The sequence below is a fragment of the Chiloscyllium punctatum genome, chromosome 45 (genome assembly GCF_047496795.1).
Source record: "Chiloscyllium punctatum isolate Juve2018m chromosome 45, sChiPun1.3, whole genome shotgun sequence".
In the NCBI taxonomy this organism is placed as follows: domain Eukaryota; kingdom Metazoa; phylum Chordata; class Chondrichthyes; order Orectolobiformes; family Hemiscylliidae; genus Chiloscyllium; species Chiloscyllium punctatum.
The window spans coordinates 31,237,731-31,255,881 of NC_092783.1; positions in this window are offsets into that span (position 1 = coordinate 31,237,731).

The window sequence follows — 18,151 nt, forward strand, 5'->3', positions numbered from 1 at the left end:
GATGCTGCCAGTTTGTATGGTACTATGAGTTGCTGCTCTCCCACTCTCCTCTCAGACTGAATACCGGATGGTTCTCACCCTCCACTCCTGTCGATGTTGTAGGTTGTGAAGGCGAGTAGAGAAAGAGACATTGCATCTCTTTAAACTTTACAGACACGCACCAGGCTCATAGATACATACAGACAAAGACAGATGCAAAGAGAGACAAATACAGACACGCTTGCACAGATATACAGTCATTAATACAGACACCCAGACTATTACAGACACCTAGGCACTATTACACTGCCACTAATACAGATGTGGGGAGTCTGTCAGTGTTTATTTTGTTCCTTGGTGATTTTATAAGTATTTCACTCAGTCTGTTTGATGTGTGTTAGTTCCTCCATAGGGACTATATCAGTATTTCCCTCACTCATAGGAATGAGAGTGTTCATATTTCTGTTGTTCTATGTGAAATGTGACTCGAGTATAATATCAATGTTTGCAGAAAGCACCAAACCTGGGGAACTGTAAAGTGAATGGAGGACAGTGTAGAACGCCAAAAGAATCGCAACAAGTTGGTGGAGAGTTCAAGTATTTGGCAGATGAGGATCAATGCAGCGCGAGGTGATGCACTTTGGTAGGAAGAACATTGAAAGACAATATAAAATAGTTTCTACAGTTATAAAGGGGTGCAGGAGCAGAGGGGTATTTAAGCACAGATTATTGAAGAGTAGTGGAGAGAGCAGTAAATATCACAGATTGTTTTCAGTATCTGAGTTGTTTACAGGAGGAGGTGAAAGAGGAAGCTTCCGTGCTCCCTTCCTGGGTCGTGGTGGAGATGATGTGTTGAGAGCCCACCCTCCTGCCCACCAATACTATGGAGCTTCTATTTGTACAATAGCTCGACACAAAAGGGAGATGGAATCAGGGCTATGGCTTCTCATTTATGCCATGGGGAATGGACTGATAGTGAGCTTTATGTAAAGAGAATTAACTTTCACTGAACATTGTTCCTTACCAGGTTGATGGGATGTGGATGTTTCAGAATCTCCACACGAGGTGTCCCGGTCATCTCCGGCTCGTGCCAAGTTCCTCCCCACATGGCACAGGGAGGAGGGCATGAGGGAATGGATATTAGATTAGATCAGCTTCCCTACAGTGTGGAAACAGGCCCTTCAGCCCAACCAATCCACACCAACTCTCTGAAGTGTAACCCACCCCTCTCTGACTAATCACTACGGGCAATTTAGCATGGCAAATTCACCTGACCTGCACGTCTTTGGACTGTGAGAGGAAACCCACGCAGACAAGGGGCGAATGTGCAAACTCCACACAGACAATCGCCTGAGGCTGGAATTGAACCTGGGACCCCGGTGTTGTGAGGCAGCAGTGCTAACCACTGAGCCACCATGCTGCCCAGAATCAGATCGTCCACCAGCTGCTTGGCCCTTTCTGTCCTATTCCAGGCTGTTTCTTCTGGAATGGGAGAAAGGGAGGGAGGGAGTGAGAGTGGGAGTTGGTGTTCCTGTTGTTTGTGCTGGAGTAGGTGGCAGGGAAATGGTGAGGTTTCCAGACTGAGTGCTGAATCCATGCAGTGTTGTTAGTGCGAGGGTATAGTGGAGGGAGAGAAAGAGTGGGCTAAGTTGCTGCATGCAGGAGCGAGAGTGGTGGAGCATGAGCCGTGTTCAGGGGTCGGTGGAAAACAGATATACTGTGAGTGTGAGGGAGCAGAAAGAATCCAGTCACACTTACCCTGGCAGAGCAGGGAAGGTTATTGATGCTTGTCCTGTATTGCTGGATATTCCTTCAGAGCACATATACTGCACTGAGCTGGGTGGTGAGCTCAGACCATGCTCGGTGGGTCTGGTGGTGTGGTCACTTCTCAGGAGGGAATGGTCCTCCTCTGTACTAGCCCACCCACCAAGATCTTTGTGTCCCTGTTGACAAATTGTGGTGTAATTGCCCCTTCTCTGCCTTGGTTGGGGTAAACCATGCAGGGCCGCTCCAACCTGAGAAAATTCAATCATGTGCCCATTGGCTTTTTGAAGATGGCACCAGTGCGAGGGATCACAGAATATCCAGGGTACCTGGCGATGGAGATTACCACCAGCCATGATGAATGGGAAAATCAGACTGGCATTGAATGAGATGGATTGGGGTAGGTAGTTAATGAGGTGAGTTCGATAAGATAGCACCAGAAAAATAGTTCAGCTTCGTGCAGATGATCCCCCAGTCAAGCTAGACGGTACTGCCATTGCTTGTTAGGATCACAGTTTCATTCAGCTTCTATGATTCAGAACTTGCCATACAGGAGTGGGTGACATATCCATCATCTCCCAGCATGTTGACAACAATGTCATCATTTGGTAACAGAGGATATATATGGTGGATGAGGTGATTGCAATGTTTTCTCCAACAACAGGGAGCTGCCTAGTGTAACCTTGTTTTCCCAGTACAATGGGATTCCCGGTATTGTATATGGCTCTGTTGGATCAGCATGTCAATGGGGAGAGTCACCACATCATGTTGGTGAATACCCACAGTAGCCACGGCCTCTTCATTCAGAAGCAGTCAGCCATTCCCATTGTTACTGGGTCTCCATGTAGAAAGAAAGTATGGCCTCGTGGATGGTCCCCTTGATACACGGCTCAAAAACACCCATCCCCTTGCCATGCCCCACCACTAACCAACCACGTCAAAATATCCGGTGTATCCTGAGACAATAGGGCCTCACGGAACATCAGGGAGCAGGCCATCAGGGAGATGGAGCACCATCTCTGATCTCTGATCGGGTCAGGGTGAACCCTCCAGTACATACTGTGTCACTAAGTCCTGTCATCTCTCTCTATATTTGGGTAACTTTCTGCCTTTCATTCTCCCTGGAAGGGCAGGTCATAAATCACGTTATATTCTGCCTGCCAAACTTTTATCCTCAACTTTATCTGTCTATATCCATTTACAGGCTCTCACCTTATATTGATAATTGAATTTCTGCTTATCTTGGTGTCTTCGACAAACTTGGTTATGCACTTTTGTTCCATTCCTCCAGATCATTGATGTAGATTGTAAATACTTGTGGACCCAGCACTGATCATTGTGAGACTACACTGTTTACGCTACATCAAACTGATTAAGACTGATTTATCCTGAGTGTCTGCTTCCTATGTGATAACCAGTCCTCCTCATTCCTGTCTAGCACATTCGAAGGACTGAATAAGAATGAGGAGCATCGGTCGGCAATGCAGCCCCTTGAGCTTGCTCTACCATTTAATACAATCATGGCTGATGTCATCTCAGTCTCAATTTCACTTTCCTGCCCACTCTCCATAATCCTTCATTTACTGAATGCCCCAGCATCCACTGTACTCTAGGATAGTGAATTACACACATTCACAGCCTTTTGAGAGAACTAAGTTCTCCTCATCCCTGTTTTGAATCTGCTCTGCCTTATCCTGAAACAATGGTCTCTTATTCTAGATTGGTCCACATGAGGAAATATCCATTCCACACGAACATTGTCAATCACCTTGAGCATCTTACAGGCCTCAATGTGATCTCCTCTCATTCTTCTAAATTCCAGACAGTATAGACCTGAACTGTTTGATCTCTCTCCAGAAGACAAATCTCTGCAATCAACACTGTGCTGGGCGGCACGGTGGTTAGCACTGCTGCCTCACAGCGCCAGAGATCCGGGTTCAATTCCCGCCTCAGGCGACTGTGTGGAGTTTGCACATTCTCCCCGTGTCTGCGTGGGTTTCCTCCGGGTGCTCCCGTTTCCTCCCACACTCCAAAGATGTGCAGGTCACGTGAATTGGCCATGCTAAATTGCCCGTAGTGTTAGGTAAGGGGTCGATATGGATGCAGGGGTACGGGTGGGTTACGCTTCGGCGGGGCGGTCTGAACTTGTTGGGCCGAAGGGCCTGTTTCCACACTGTAAGTAATCTAATCAAACTCTTGAACATTTTTTGAACTGATCCAGTACAAATACATCCTCTTCCAGGTAAAAAAAATGACTGCGGATGCTGGAAACCAAATTCTGGATCAGTGGTGCTGGAGCACAGCAATTCAGGCAGCATCCAACGAGCAGCGAAATCGACGTTTCGGGCAAAAGCCCTTCATCAGGAAGGAGAAAGACAGGGTTCACTGCTACATTTGGGACTGGGGTGACGAGGGAGGGAGAGAGAGAGAGACAGACAGGGACTTCCTGATGAAGGGCTTTTGCCCGAAACATTGATTTCGCTGCTCGTTGGATGCTGCCTGAACTGCTGTGATCTTCCAGCACCACTAATCCAAATAAAGGCAGTGAGCCTGAAGCATGGAGAGATAAGCTAGGGGAGGGTAGGGGTGGGAGAGTGCAGCATAGAGTACAATGGGTGAGTGGGGGAGGAAATGAAGGTGATAGGTCAAGGAGGAGAGGGTGGAGTGGATAGGTGGAAAAGGAGCGAGGCAGGTCGGACAAGTCCGGACAAGTCAAGGGGACAGTGCTGAGCTGGAAGTTTGAAACTAGGATGAGATGCGGGAAGGGGAAATCAGGAAACTGTTGAAGTCCACATTGATGCCCTGGGGTTGAAGTGTTCCGAGGCGGAAGATGAGGCATTCTTCCTCCAGGTGTCTGGTGGTGAGGGAGCGGTGGTGAAGGAGGCCCAGGACCTCCATGTCCTCGGCAGAGTGGGAGGGGGAGTTGAAATGTTGGGCCACAGGGCAGTGTGGTTCATTGGTGTGGGTGTCTCGGAGATGTTCCCTAAAGCACTCTGCTAGGAGGCGCCCAGTCTCCCCAATGTAGAGGAGACCGCATCGGGAGCAACAGATACAATAAATGATAGTGGATGTGCAGGTAAAACTTTGATGGATGTGGAAGGCTCCTTTCGGGCCTTGGATAGAGGTGAGGGAGGAGGTGTGGGCACAGGTTTTACAGTTCCTGCGGTGGCAGGGGAAAGTGCCAGGATGAGAGGGTGAGTCGTAGGGGGGCGTGGACCTGACCAGGTAGTCACGGAGGGAACAGTCTTTGCGGAAGGCGGAAAGGGGTGGGGAGGGAAATATATCCCTGGTGGTGGGGTCTTTTTGGAGGTGGCGGAAATGTCGGCGGATGATTTGGTTTATGTGAAGGTTTGTAGGGTGGAAGGTGAGCACCAGGGGCGTTCTGTCCTTGCTACGGTTGGAGGGGTGGGGTCTGAGGGCGGCGATGCGAGATGTGGACGAGATGCGTTGGAGGGCATCTTTAACCACGTGGGAAGGGAAATTGAGGCCATTTGGTGTGTTCTATGGTGGAACTGGTCCTCCTGGGAGCAGATACGGTGGAGGCGGAGGAATTGGGAATACGGGATGGCATTTTTGCAAGAGATAGGGTGGGAAGAGGTGTAATCCAGGTAGCTGTGGGAGTTGGTGGATTTGTAAAAATTGTCAGTGTCAAGTTGTTCATCACTAATGGAGATGGAGAGGTCCAGGAAGGGGAGGAAGGTGTCAGAGATGGTCCAGGTAAATTTAAGTTCAGGGTGGAATGTGTTGAAGTTGATGAATTGCTTAACCTCCTCGTGGGAGGTTAAGCAATGTAGCGGAGGAAGAGGTGGGGAGTGGTGCTGGTGTAATTACGGAAGATCAACTGTTCTACGTAGCCAACAAAGAGACAGGCATAGCTGGGGCCCATACATGTGCCCATGGCTACCCCTTTGGTCTGGAGGAAGTGGGAGGATTCAAAGGAGAAATTGTTAAGGGTGAGGACCAGTTCACCAAATGAATGAGAGTGTCAGTGGAAGGGTACTGTTGGGGACGTCTGGAGAGGAAAAAACGGAGGGCTTGAGGCCCTGGTCATGACGGATGGAGGTGTAGAGGGATTGGATATCCATGGTGAAGATGAGGCGTTGGGGGCCGGGGAAACGGAAGTCTTGGAGGAGGTGGAGGGCGTGGGTGGTGTCTCGAACATATGTGGGGAGTTTCTGGCTGCTCCCTCACCACCAGATGCCTGGAGGAAGAACGCCTCACCTTCCGCCTCAGAACACTTCAACCCCAGGGCATCAAAGTGGACTTCAACAGCTTCCTCATTTCCCCTTCCCCCACTTCATCCAAGTTTCAAACTTCCAGCTCAGCATTGTCCCCTTGAATTGTCCGACCTGCCTAGCTCCTTTTCCACCTATCCACTCCACCCTCTCCTCCCTGACCTATCACCTTCATCTCCTCCCCCACTCACCCATTGTACTCTATGCTACTCTCTCCCCACCCCCACCCTTCCCTGGCTTATCTCTCCATGCTTCAGGCTCACTGCCTTTATTCCTGATGAAGGGCTTTTGCCCAAAATGTCGATTTTGCTGCTCGTTGGATGCTGCCTGAATTGCTGTGCTTTTCCAGCACCACATCTTCTTCCAGTCAGGACACCAAAATTGTACACAGTACTTCAGTGGTGGTCTCACTAATGCCTTGCATAGTTGCAGCTACATTTCCTGATGTTTATCCTCTATTTGGTTAGAAGTCAATACTAAAATTGCACATGTCTTTCTTATTACCTATGGTACCTACATGCGAGTTTCTTGTGATAGGCACAAGGTCACCCAGATCGCTCTGTACCTAAGCACTCTGTCATTTCTCTCAATTTGTATAATAGGTTTTCTTTCTATTCTTCTGACCAAAATGGATAATGTCTTATTGATCCGTGTTTTTTTTTATGTCAAATATTGGCCCATTCACCTAACTATCTACATCTATTTGTAAATTTGGCTTTTTTCATTGCAACCTACTTTTCCATCTGTTTTAATGTCTTAAAATTTGGCTATGGTATTTTCAATCCCATCAACTAAGTCATAATATAGATTACAGATAGTTTATGTCTGAGATCTGAACACGATGGCACCCCAAAAATTGCCAACCAGAAAATGACCCAGCTATCCTGTATCTCTGCATTTTGTTGGTTCGCCAATCCTCTATCCAAGTGAATAAATTACACCTAAACCCATGCATTCTTACTTTACAATGCTTTCTGCAGTTCCAAATATACTACATCTCCAGGATCCCCATTCTCCACCATGCATGTCACATCTTTCAAGAACTCGAGAGAATAATTCAAATATGATTTACCCTTTGTAAAAGCATGCTGCCTGATGGATTGTGCTTTCACTTTGCAAATCTGTCATTAATTCCTTGACAATGGATTCTACCAATGTGCTTTAAGTCCCAATATCGTGTTTATTACATTTCATTCTCCAGTGAAAATGATTGATCTAAATTCTTCCCTTTCAATAATCTCCACAGTCTCTTTCAATTCCTGTGTAACAGACACAGGCTATAAATGATCTGCTCCAATTGCTGTGAAAAGGGCATGAATGGGTGAATGCACACATTCTGTTCCTGGATTACACACACGATGGGCTGAATTCCTCCTGGTGTTCCTACATTATACTTTTGATGGTCTGAATGTCCTCCTGGAGTTCCTACATTGTAGTCTCGATGTGCTGAATGTCCTCCTGGTGTGCTTACATTATAGTCTCGATGGTCTGAATGTCCTCCTAGTGTTAGAACATTATAGTCTCTTATTACCTATGGTACCTACATGCGAGTTTCTTGTGATAGGCACAAGGTCACCCAGATTGCTCTGTACCTAAGCACTCTGTCGTTTCTCTCAATTTGTATAATAGGTTTTCTTTCTATTCTTCTGACCAAAATGGATAATGTCTTATTGATCCAGATCCTCCTGGATTACACACACGATGGGCTGAATTCCTCCTGGTGTTCCTACATTATACTTTTGATAGTCTGAATGTCCTCCTGGAGTTCCTGCATTATAATCTCAATGGTCTGAATGTCCCCCGGTGTTCCTACATTATAATTTCAATGATCTGAATGTCCTCCTGGTGTTCCTACATTATAGTATCGATGGGCTGAATGTCCTCCTGGTGTTCCTACATTGTTATCTCAATGGTCTGAATGTTCTCCTGGTGTTCCAACATTAAAGTCTTGAAGGACTGGATAGCCTCTAGGTATTCCTACATTTTAATCTGTATGGTCTGAATGTCCTCCTGCTGTTCCTACATTCCAATCTCAGAAGTCTGAATATCCTTCTGGTATTCCTGCATTATCATCTCAATGGTCTGAATGTCCTCCTAGTGTTTCTACATTACAGTCTCTATAGGCTGAATGTCCTTACCGTGTTCCTACATTATAATCTCAATGGTCTGAATATCCTTCTGGTGTTCCTACATTATAATCTTAATGGTCTGAAAGAACTCCTGGTGTTCCTATGTTACAATGTCAATGGTCTTAATGCCTTCCTGGTGTTCGTACATGACAGTCTTGATGGGGCGAATGTCCTCGTGGTGTTCCTACATTATAATCTCAATGGTCTGAATGTCCATTTGGTGTTCCTACATTATAGTCTCGATGATCTGAATGTACTCCTGGGGTTCCTACATTATAGGCTTGATGTGCGGAATGGCCTCCTGGTGTTCCTACGTTATAGACTCAATGGTCTGAATGTCCTCCTTGTGTTCCTACATATCAGTCTCGATGAGCTGAATGTCCTCCTGGTATTCCTATATTAGAATCTTAATTGTCTGAATGCTCCTTTTGTGTTCTTACGTTTTTGTCTCATGGTCTGAATATCCTCCTGGTGTTCCTACATTGTAGTTCAATGGTCTGAATGTCCTCCTGGTGTTGCTACATTATAACCTCAATGGTCTGAATGTACTCCTGGTGTTCCTATATTATAATCTCAATTATCTGGATATCCTTTTGATGTACCTACATTTTGTCTCGATGGACTGAATGTCCTTCTGGTGTTCCTACATTAAGTCTCGATGATCTGAATGTACTTCTGGTGTTCCTACATTGTCGGCTTGATGGGCGGAATGTACTCCTGATGTTCCTACACTATAATCTCAACGGTCTGAATATACTTTTGGTGTTCCTACATTATAGTCTCGATGGGCTAAATGTCCTCCTGGTGTTCCTACATTATAGTCTCAATGGTCTGAATGTAGTCTGGGAGTTCCTACATGATATTCTGAATTGTCTGAATGTCCTCCTGGTATTCCTATGTTATAATCTCAATGGCCTGAATGTACCCCTAGTGATCCTATATTTTAACCTCAATGGTCTGATTGTCCTCCTGGTGTTCCTACATTCTCGTCTTGATGGACTGAATGTACTCCTGCTGTACCTACATTATAATCTCAATGTACTGAATGTACTCCTGATGTACCTGCATAATATTCTCAATTGTCTAAATGTCCTCCTCGTGTTTGTGCATAAGAATCTCGATGGGCTGAATGTCCTCATTGTGTTTCTACATTATAATCTCGAGGGACTAAATGTCCTCCTATGTTACAATTTCAATGCTCTGAATATAGATTAGATTAGATTACTTACAGTGTGGAAACAGGCCCTTCGGCCCAACAAGTCCACACCGCCCCGCCGAAGCGCAACCAACCCATACCCCTACATCTACCCCTAACCTAACACTACGGGCAATTTAGCATGGCCAATTCACCTGACCTGCACATCTTTGGACTGTGGGAGGAAACCGGAGCACCCGGAGGAAACCCACGCAGACACGGGGAGAATGTACAAACTCCACACAGTCAGTTGCCTGAGGCAGGAATTGAACCCAGGTCTCTGGCGCTGTGAGGCAGCAGTGCTAACCACTGTGCCACCGTGCCGCCCTAATGATACCTAGTGATACTACATTACACTCTTGATGGACTGAATGTCCTCCTAGTGTTCCTACATTATTATCCCAACGGTCTGAATGTCCTCCTGGTATTCCTACATTGTAGTCTTGATGACTGAAAGCCCTCCTCTTGTTCCTGCATTGTAATCTCAATGGTCTGAATGTCCTCCAGGTATTCCTATATTATAAACTCAATGGTCTGAGTGTTCCCCTGGTTTCCAACATTATAATCTCAATATTCTGAATGTCATTCTGGAGTTCCTACGTTATAATGTCCATTGTCCGAATGTCCTCGTGGTGTTGCAGCATTATAGTCTCAACTGTCTGAATGTCCTCCTGCTGTTTGTGAAGAAGAATCTCGATGTTCTGAATGTCCTCCTCGTGTTCCTACATTACAATGTCAATGGCCTGAATATTCTCCTGCTAATCCTATGTTATAATCTCAATTGTTTGAATATCCACCTTGTGTTCCTACATTATATTCTCAATTGCCTGAAAGTCCTCTTGGTGTTCTGACATTATAGTCTCAATGGTCTGAATGTTCTCCGGGTGTTCCTACATGAGATTGTCAATTGTCTGAAAGACCTCCTTGTGTTCCCCCATTATAATCTCAAATGTCTGAATGTCCTCCTGGTGTTTCTACTTTATAATCTCAATGGTCTGAATGTACTCCCAGTGATCCTACATTATAGTCTCGCTTGTCTTAATGTTTACCTGGTGTCCCTACATTATAATCGCAATGGTCTGGAAGTCCTTCTTGTGTTTCTGCATTATAATATCAATGGCTTGAATGTCCTCCTGGCATTCCTACATTATTATCTCAACAGTCTGAATGTCCATTATAGACTTGATGACTGAAAGCCCTCCTTGTGTTCATGCATTGCAATCTCAAAGGTCGGAATGTCCTCCTATATTCCTATAATATTCCTATATTATAAACTCAATGGTCTGAATGTCCCCCTGATTCCCTACATTATAATCTCAATAGTCTGAAAGTCATCCTGGTGATCCTACATTATAATGTAAATGGCCCGAATGTCCTCCTGGTGATCCTACATTATAATCTCAATTGTCTGAATGTCCTCCTTGTGTTCTTACATTATATTCTCAATTGCCTGAAATTCCTCTTGATGTTCCGACATTATAGTCTCAATTGTCTGAATGTACTCCGTTTGTTCCTACATGAAATTGTTAATTGTCTGAATGTCCTCCTGGTTTTCCTCCATTAAAATCTCAATTGTCCGAATGTCCCCCTGGTGTTCCTACTTTATACTCTCAATGGTCAGAATGTACTCCCGGTGATCCTATATTATAGTCTCAATGGCCTGAATGTCCTCCTGGTGTTCCTACATTGTAGTCTCAATGGTCTGAATGTCCTCCTGGTGTTCCTACATTGTAGTCTCGATGGTCTGAATGTCCTCCTGGTGTTCCTACATTATCATCTCAATGGTGTGAATGTACTCCGGGTGTTCCTACATGATCTTCTCAATGGCCTGAAAGTCCTCTTGGTGTTCCTACATTATAGTTTCAATGGTCTGAATGTACTCCAGGGGTTCCTACATGAGATTCTCAATTGTCTGAATGTCCTCCTGGTGTTCCTACATTATAGTCTCACTGGACTAAATGTACTCCTGGTGTTCTACATTTTATTCTCAATGGTGTGAATGTACTCCGGGTCTTCCAACATGATATTCTCAATTGTCTGAATATCCTCCTTCTGTTCCTGCATTATAATCTCAATGGCCTGAATGTCTTCCTGGTGTTCCTACATTATAGTCTCAATGGTCTGAATGTAGTCCGGGTGTTCCTACATGATATTCTGAATTGTCTGAATGTCCTCCTGGTGTTCCTACATTATAATCTCAATGGCCTGAATGTACCCCTAGTGTTCCTATATTATAACCTCAATGGTCTGAATGTCCTCCTGGTGTTCCTACATTCTCATCTTGATGGACTGAATGTCCTGCCGGTGTTCCTACATTATCGTCTCAATTGGTCTGAATGTCCTCCTGGTTTCCTACATTATAAGCTCAACGGTCTGAATGTCCTCCTGGTGTTCCTACTTAGTAGTGTCAATGGACTGAATATACTCCTGGTGTTCCTACATTATCACCTCAGTGGTGTGAATGTACTCTGGGTGTTCCTACATGATCTTCTCAATGGTCTGAGTATCCTCCTTGTGTTCCTGCATTTTATTCTCAATGGTGTGAATGTACTCCAGGTCTTCCAACATGATCTTCTCAATGGTCTGAATGTGTTCTTGCATTATAATCTCAATAGCCTGAATGTCCTCCTGGTGTTCCTACATTGCAGTCGCGATGGGCTGCATGTCTTCCTGGTGTTCCTATATTATAACCTCAATGGTCTGAATGAACTTTTGGTGTTCCTGAATTATTATCTCGATGAGCTGAGTGTTTTTTTTATCTTCCCACATTATAGTCTCGATGGTCCGAATGTCTTCCTGGTGTTCCTACATTCTAGTCTTGATGGACTGAATGCCCTCCTGGTGTGCATACATTATAATCTCAATGAACTGAATGTACTCCTGATGTTCCTGCATGATATTCTTAATTGTCTGAATGTCCTCCTAGTGTTCCTACATTATAATCTCAATTGTCTGAATTTACTCCCGGTGTTCCTACATTATAATATCAATTGTCTGAATGTCTTCCTGGCGTTCCTACATTGTAGTCTTGATGGACAGAAGATCCTCCTTGTGCTTCTACATTAAAATCTCGAAAGGCTGAATGTCCTCCTCGTATTTCTATGTTATAATCTCAAAGCTCTGAATGTTCTCCTGGTGCTCCTACACTATAATCTCAATGGCCTGAATGTCCTCCTGGTGTTCCGACATTATAGTCTCAATTCTCTAAATGTCCTACTTCTGTTTGTGCATAAGAACCTCGATGGGCCGAATGTCCTCCTTGTGTTTCTACATTGTAATCTCGAGGGACTGAAAGTCCTCCTGATCTTCCTACGTTAAAATCACAATGATCTGAACGACCCCTTGTGCTCCTACATTATAATCTCAATGCTCTGAATGTCCCCCTGGTGTTCCTACATTGTACACTTGATGGACTGAATGTCCTCCTAGTGTTCCTACATTATTATCCCAACGGTCTGAATGTCCTCCTGGTATTCCTACATTGTAGTCTTGATGACTGAAAGCCCTCCTCTTGTTCCTGCATTGTAATCTCAATGGTCTGAATGTCCTCCAGGTATTCCTATATTATAAACTCAATGGTCTGAGTGTTCCCCTGGTTTCCAACATTATAATCTCAATATTCTGAATGTCATTCTGGAGTTCCTACGTTATAATGTCCATTGTCCGAATGTCCTCGTGGTGTTGCAGCATTATAGTCTCAACTGTCTGAATGTCCTCCTGCTGTTTGTGAAGAAGAATCTCGATGTTCTGAATGTCCTCCTCGTGTTCCTACATTACAATGTCAATGGCCTGAATATTCTCCTGCTAATCCTATGTTATAATCTCAATTGTTTGAATATCCACCTTGTGTTCCTACATTATATTCTCAATTGCCTGAAAGTCCTCTTGGTGTTCTGACATTATAGTCTCAATGGTCTGAATGTTCTCCGGGTGTTCCTACATGAGATTGTCAATTGTCTGAAAGACCTCCTTGTGTTCCCCCATTATAATCTCAAATGTCTGAATGTCCTCCTGGTGTTTCTACTTTATAATCTCAATGGTCTGAATGTACTCCCAGTGATCCTACATTATAGTCTCGCTTGTCTTAATGTTTACCTGGTGTCCCTACATTATAATCGCAATGGTCTGGAAGTCCTTCTTGTGTTTCTGCATTATAATATCAATGGCTTGAATGTCCTCCTGGCATTCCTACATTATTATCTCAACAGTCTGAATGTCCATTATAGACTTGATGACTGAAAGCCCTCCTTGTGTTCATGCATTGCAATCTCAAAGGTCGGAATGTCCTCCTATATTCCTATAATATTCCTATATTATAAACTCAATGGTCTGAATGTCCCCCTGATTCCCTACATTATAATCTCAATAGTCTGAAAGTCATCCTGGTGATCCTACATTATAATGTAAATGGCCCGAATGTCCTCCTGGTGATCCTACATTATAATCTCAATTGTCTGAATGTCCTCCTTGTGTTCTTACATTATATTCTCAATTGCCTGAAATTCCTCTTGATGTTCCGACATTATAGTCTCAATTGTCTGAATGTACTCCGTTTGTTCCTACATGAAATTGTTAATTGTCTGAATGTCCTCCTGGTTTTCCTCCATTAAAATCTCAATTGTCCGAATGTCCCCCTGGTGTTCCTACTTTATACTCTCAATGGTCAGAATGTACTCCCGGTGATCCTATATTATAGTCTCAATGGCCTGAATGTCCTCCTGGTGTTCCTACATTGTAGTCTCAATGGTCTGAATGTCCTCCTGGTGTTCCTACATTGTAGTCTCGATGGTCTGAATGTCCTCCTGGTGTTCCTACATTATCATCTCAATGGTGTGAATGTACTCCGGGTGTTCCTACATGATCTTCTCAATGGCCTGAAAGTCCTCTTGGTGTTCCTACATTATAGTTTCAATGGTCTGAATGTACTCCAGGGGTTCCTACATGAGATTCTCAATTGTCTGAATGTCCTCCTGGTGTTCCTACATTATAGTCTCACTGGACTAAATGTACTCCTGGTGTTCTACATTTTATTCTCAATGGTGTGAATGTACTCCGGGTCTTCCAACATGATATTCTCAATTGTCTGAATATCCTCCTTCTGTTCCTGCATTATAATCTCAATGGCCTGAATGTCTTCCTGGTGTTCCTACATTATAGTCTCAATGGTCTGAATGTAGTCCGGGTGTTCCTACATGATATTCTGAATTGTCTGAATGTCCTCCTGGTGTTCCTACATTATAATCTCAATGGCCTGAATGTACCCCTAGTGTTCCTATATTATAACCTCAATGGTCTGAATGTCCTCCTGGTGTTCCTACATTCTCATCTTGATGGACTGAATGTCCTGCCGGTGTTCCTACATTATCGTCTCAATTGGTCTGAATGTCCTCCTGGTTTCCTACATTATAAGCTCAACGGTCTGAATGTCCTCCTGGTGTTCCTACTTAGTAGTGTCAATGGACTGAATATACTCCTGGTGTTCCTACATTATCACCTCAGTGGTGTGAATGTACTCTGGGTGTTCCTACATGATCTTCTCAATGGTCTGAGTATCCTCCTTGTGTTCCTGCATTTTATTCTCAATGGTGTGAATGTACTCCAGGTCTTCCAACATGATCTTCTCAATGGTCTGAATGTGTTCTTGCATTATAATCTCAATAGCCTGAATGTCCTCCTGGTGTTCCTACATTGCAGTCGCGATGGGCTGCATGTCTTCCTGGTGTTCCTATATTATAACCTCAATGGTCTGAATGAACTTTTGGTGTTCCTGAATTATTATCTCGATGAGCTGAGTGTTTTTTTTATCTTCCCACATTATAGTCTCGATGGTCCGAATGTCTTCCTGGTGTTCCTACATTCTAGTCTTGATGGACTGAATGCCCTCCTGGTGTGCATACATTATAATCTCAATGAACTGAATGTACTCCTGATGTTCCTGCATGATATTCTTAATTGTCTGAATGTCCTCCTAGTGTTCCTACATTATAATCTCAATTGTCTGAATTTACTCCCGGTGTTCCTACATTATAATATCAATTGTCTGAATGTCTTCCTGGCGTTCCTACATTGTAGTCTTGATGGACAGAAGATCCTCCTTGTGCTTCTACATTAAAATCTCGAAAGGCTGAATGTCCTCCTCGTATTTCTATGTTATAATCTCAAAGCTCTGAATGTTCTCCTGGTGCTCCTACACTATAATCTCAATGGCCTGAATGTCCTCCTGGTGTTCCGACATTATAGTCTCAATTCTCTAAATGTCCTACTTCTGTTTGTGCATAAGAACCTCGATGGGCCGAATGTCCTCCTTGTGTTTCTACATTGTAATCTCGAGGGACTGAAAGTCCTCCTGATCTTCCTACGTTAAAATCACAATGATCTGAACGACCCCTTGTGCTCCTACATTATAATCTCAATGCTCTGAATGTCCCCCTGGTGTTCCTACATTATACTCTTGATGGACTGAATGCCCTCCTGGTGTTCCTACATTATTATCTCAATGGTCAGAATGTCCTCCTGGTGTTCTTACATTATAGTATTGATGACTTAAAGCCCTCCTCGTGTTGCAGCATCGTAATCACAATGGTCTGAATGTCCTCCTGATGTTCCTATATTATAAACTCAGTGGTCTGAATGTCCTCCTGATTCCCACATATAATCTCAATAGTCTGAATGTATTCCTGGTGTTCCTACATTATTGTCTTGATTGGCTGAATGTCCTCCTTGTGTTCCCAAATAATATTCTCAGTTGGCTCAATGACCTCCTGGTGTTCCTATGTTATGATCTCAATGGTCTGAATGTCTTCCTGGTGTTCCTATATTATAATCTCAATGGTCTGAATGACCTTTTGTTGTTCCTGCATTATTGTCTTGATGTTCTGAGTGTTCTTTTTGCCTTCCCACGTTATAGTCTCGATGGCCTGAATGTCCTCCTGGTGTTCCTACATTCTAGTCTTGGTGGACTGAAAGCCCTCCTGGTGCTCCTACATGATAATCTCAATGGCCTGAATGTCCTCCTGGTGTTCCTACATGATAATCTCAATGGTCTGAATGTCCTCCTGGTGTTCCAACATTATAGTCTCAATTGTCTGAATGCCCTTTGCATGTTTGTGCATAAGAATCTCAATGGGCTGAATGTCCTCCTTGTGTTTCTACATTAAAATCTCAAGGGACTGAATGTCCTCCTGGTCTTCCCACGTTATAGTCTCAATGCTCTGAATGTCCCGCTGGTGTTCCTACATTATACTCTTGATGGACGGGATGTCCTCCGGGTGTTCCTACATTATTATCTCAATGGTCTGAATGTCCTCCTGGTGTTCCTATGTTAAAACCTCAATGGCCTGAATGTCCTCCCGGTGTTCCTACGTGATAATCTCAATGGTCTTAATGTACTTCTGTTTGTCCATAAGAACCTCGATGGACCGAATGTCCTCCTTGTGTTTCTACATTGTAATCTCAATGCTCTGAATGCCCCCCTGGTGTTCCTACATTGTACACTTGATGGACTGAATGTCCTCCTGGTGTTCCTACATTATTATCTCAATGGTCTGAATGTCCTCCTGGTGTTCCTATGTTAAAATCTCAATGGCCTGATGTCCTCCTGGTGTTCCTACATTATAACCTCCACTGTCTGAATGTCCTCCTTGTGTTTGTGCATAAGAATCTCGATGGGCTGAATGTCCTCCTCGTGTTCCCAAATAATACTCTCAATGGTATCAATGTCCTCCTGGTGTTCCTACATTGTAATCTCAATGGTCCGAATGTACTCCAGGTGTTCCTACATTATAATCTCAATGGTCTGAATGTCCTCCTGGTGTTCCTACATTACAGTCCCGATGGGCTGAATGTCTTCCTGGTGTTCCTATATTATAATCTCAATGGTCTGAGTGACCTTTTGGTGTTCCTGCATTATTGTCTCGATGGGCTGAGTGTTCTTTGTGCCTTCCCACATTATAGTCTCGATGGTCGTAATGTCCTCCTTATGTTCCTACATTATAGTCTCACTGGACTGAATGTACTCCTGGTGTTTCTACATTGTAGTCTCAATGGTGTGAGTGTACTCCGGGTGTTCCTACATGTTATTCTCAATCATCTGAATATCCTCCTCCTGTTCCTGCATTATAATCTCAATGGTTTGAATGTACTCCTCGTGTTCCTACATTACAGTCTCAATGGTCTGAATGTACTCCAGGTGATCCTACATTATAGTCTCAATAGTAGTAATGTCCTCCTGGTGTTTGTACTTTATAATCGTAACGATCTGAATGTCCTCCTGGCGTTCCTGCATTATAAGCTCAATGGCCTGCATGACTTCCTGGTGTTCGTACATTATTAAAATTCACACAACTCCAGGTTATAGTCCAAAAGGTTTAATTGGAAGCACATTCGTACATTATAATCTTGATGGTGTGAATGTCCTCCTGGTGTTTCTACGTTATATTCTCAATTGTCTGAATGTCTTCCTGGCGTTCCTACATTGTAGTCTTGATGGACTGAATATCCTCCTTGTTTTTCTACATTATAATCTCGAGGGGCTGAATGTCCTCCACGTGTTTCGACGTTATAATCTCAATGCTCTGAATGTCCTCCTGATGTTCCTACGTTATAAACCCAATGCTCTGAAAGTCCCACTGGTGTTCCTACATTATAGTCTTGCTGGACTGAATGACCTCCTGGTGTTCCAACATTATAATATCAATGGCCTGAATGTCCTCCTGGTGATCCGACATTATAATCTCAATTGTCTGAATTTGCTCCTCCTGTTCCTACATTATAATCTCAGTTGTCTGAATGTCCTCTTCTTGTTCCTCAATTATAATCTCAGTTGTTGAATGCCCTCCTGGTCTTCCTAC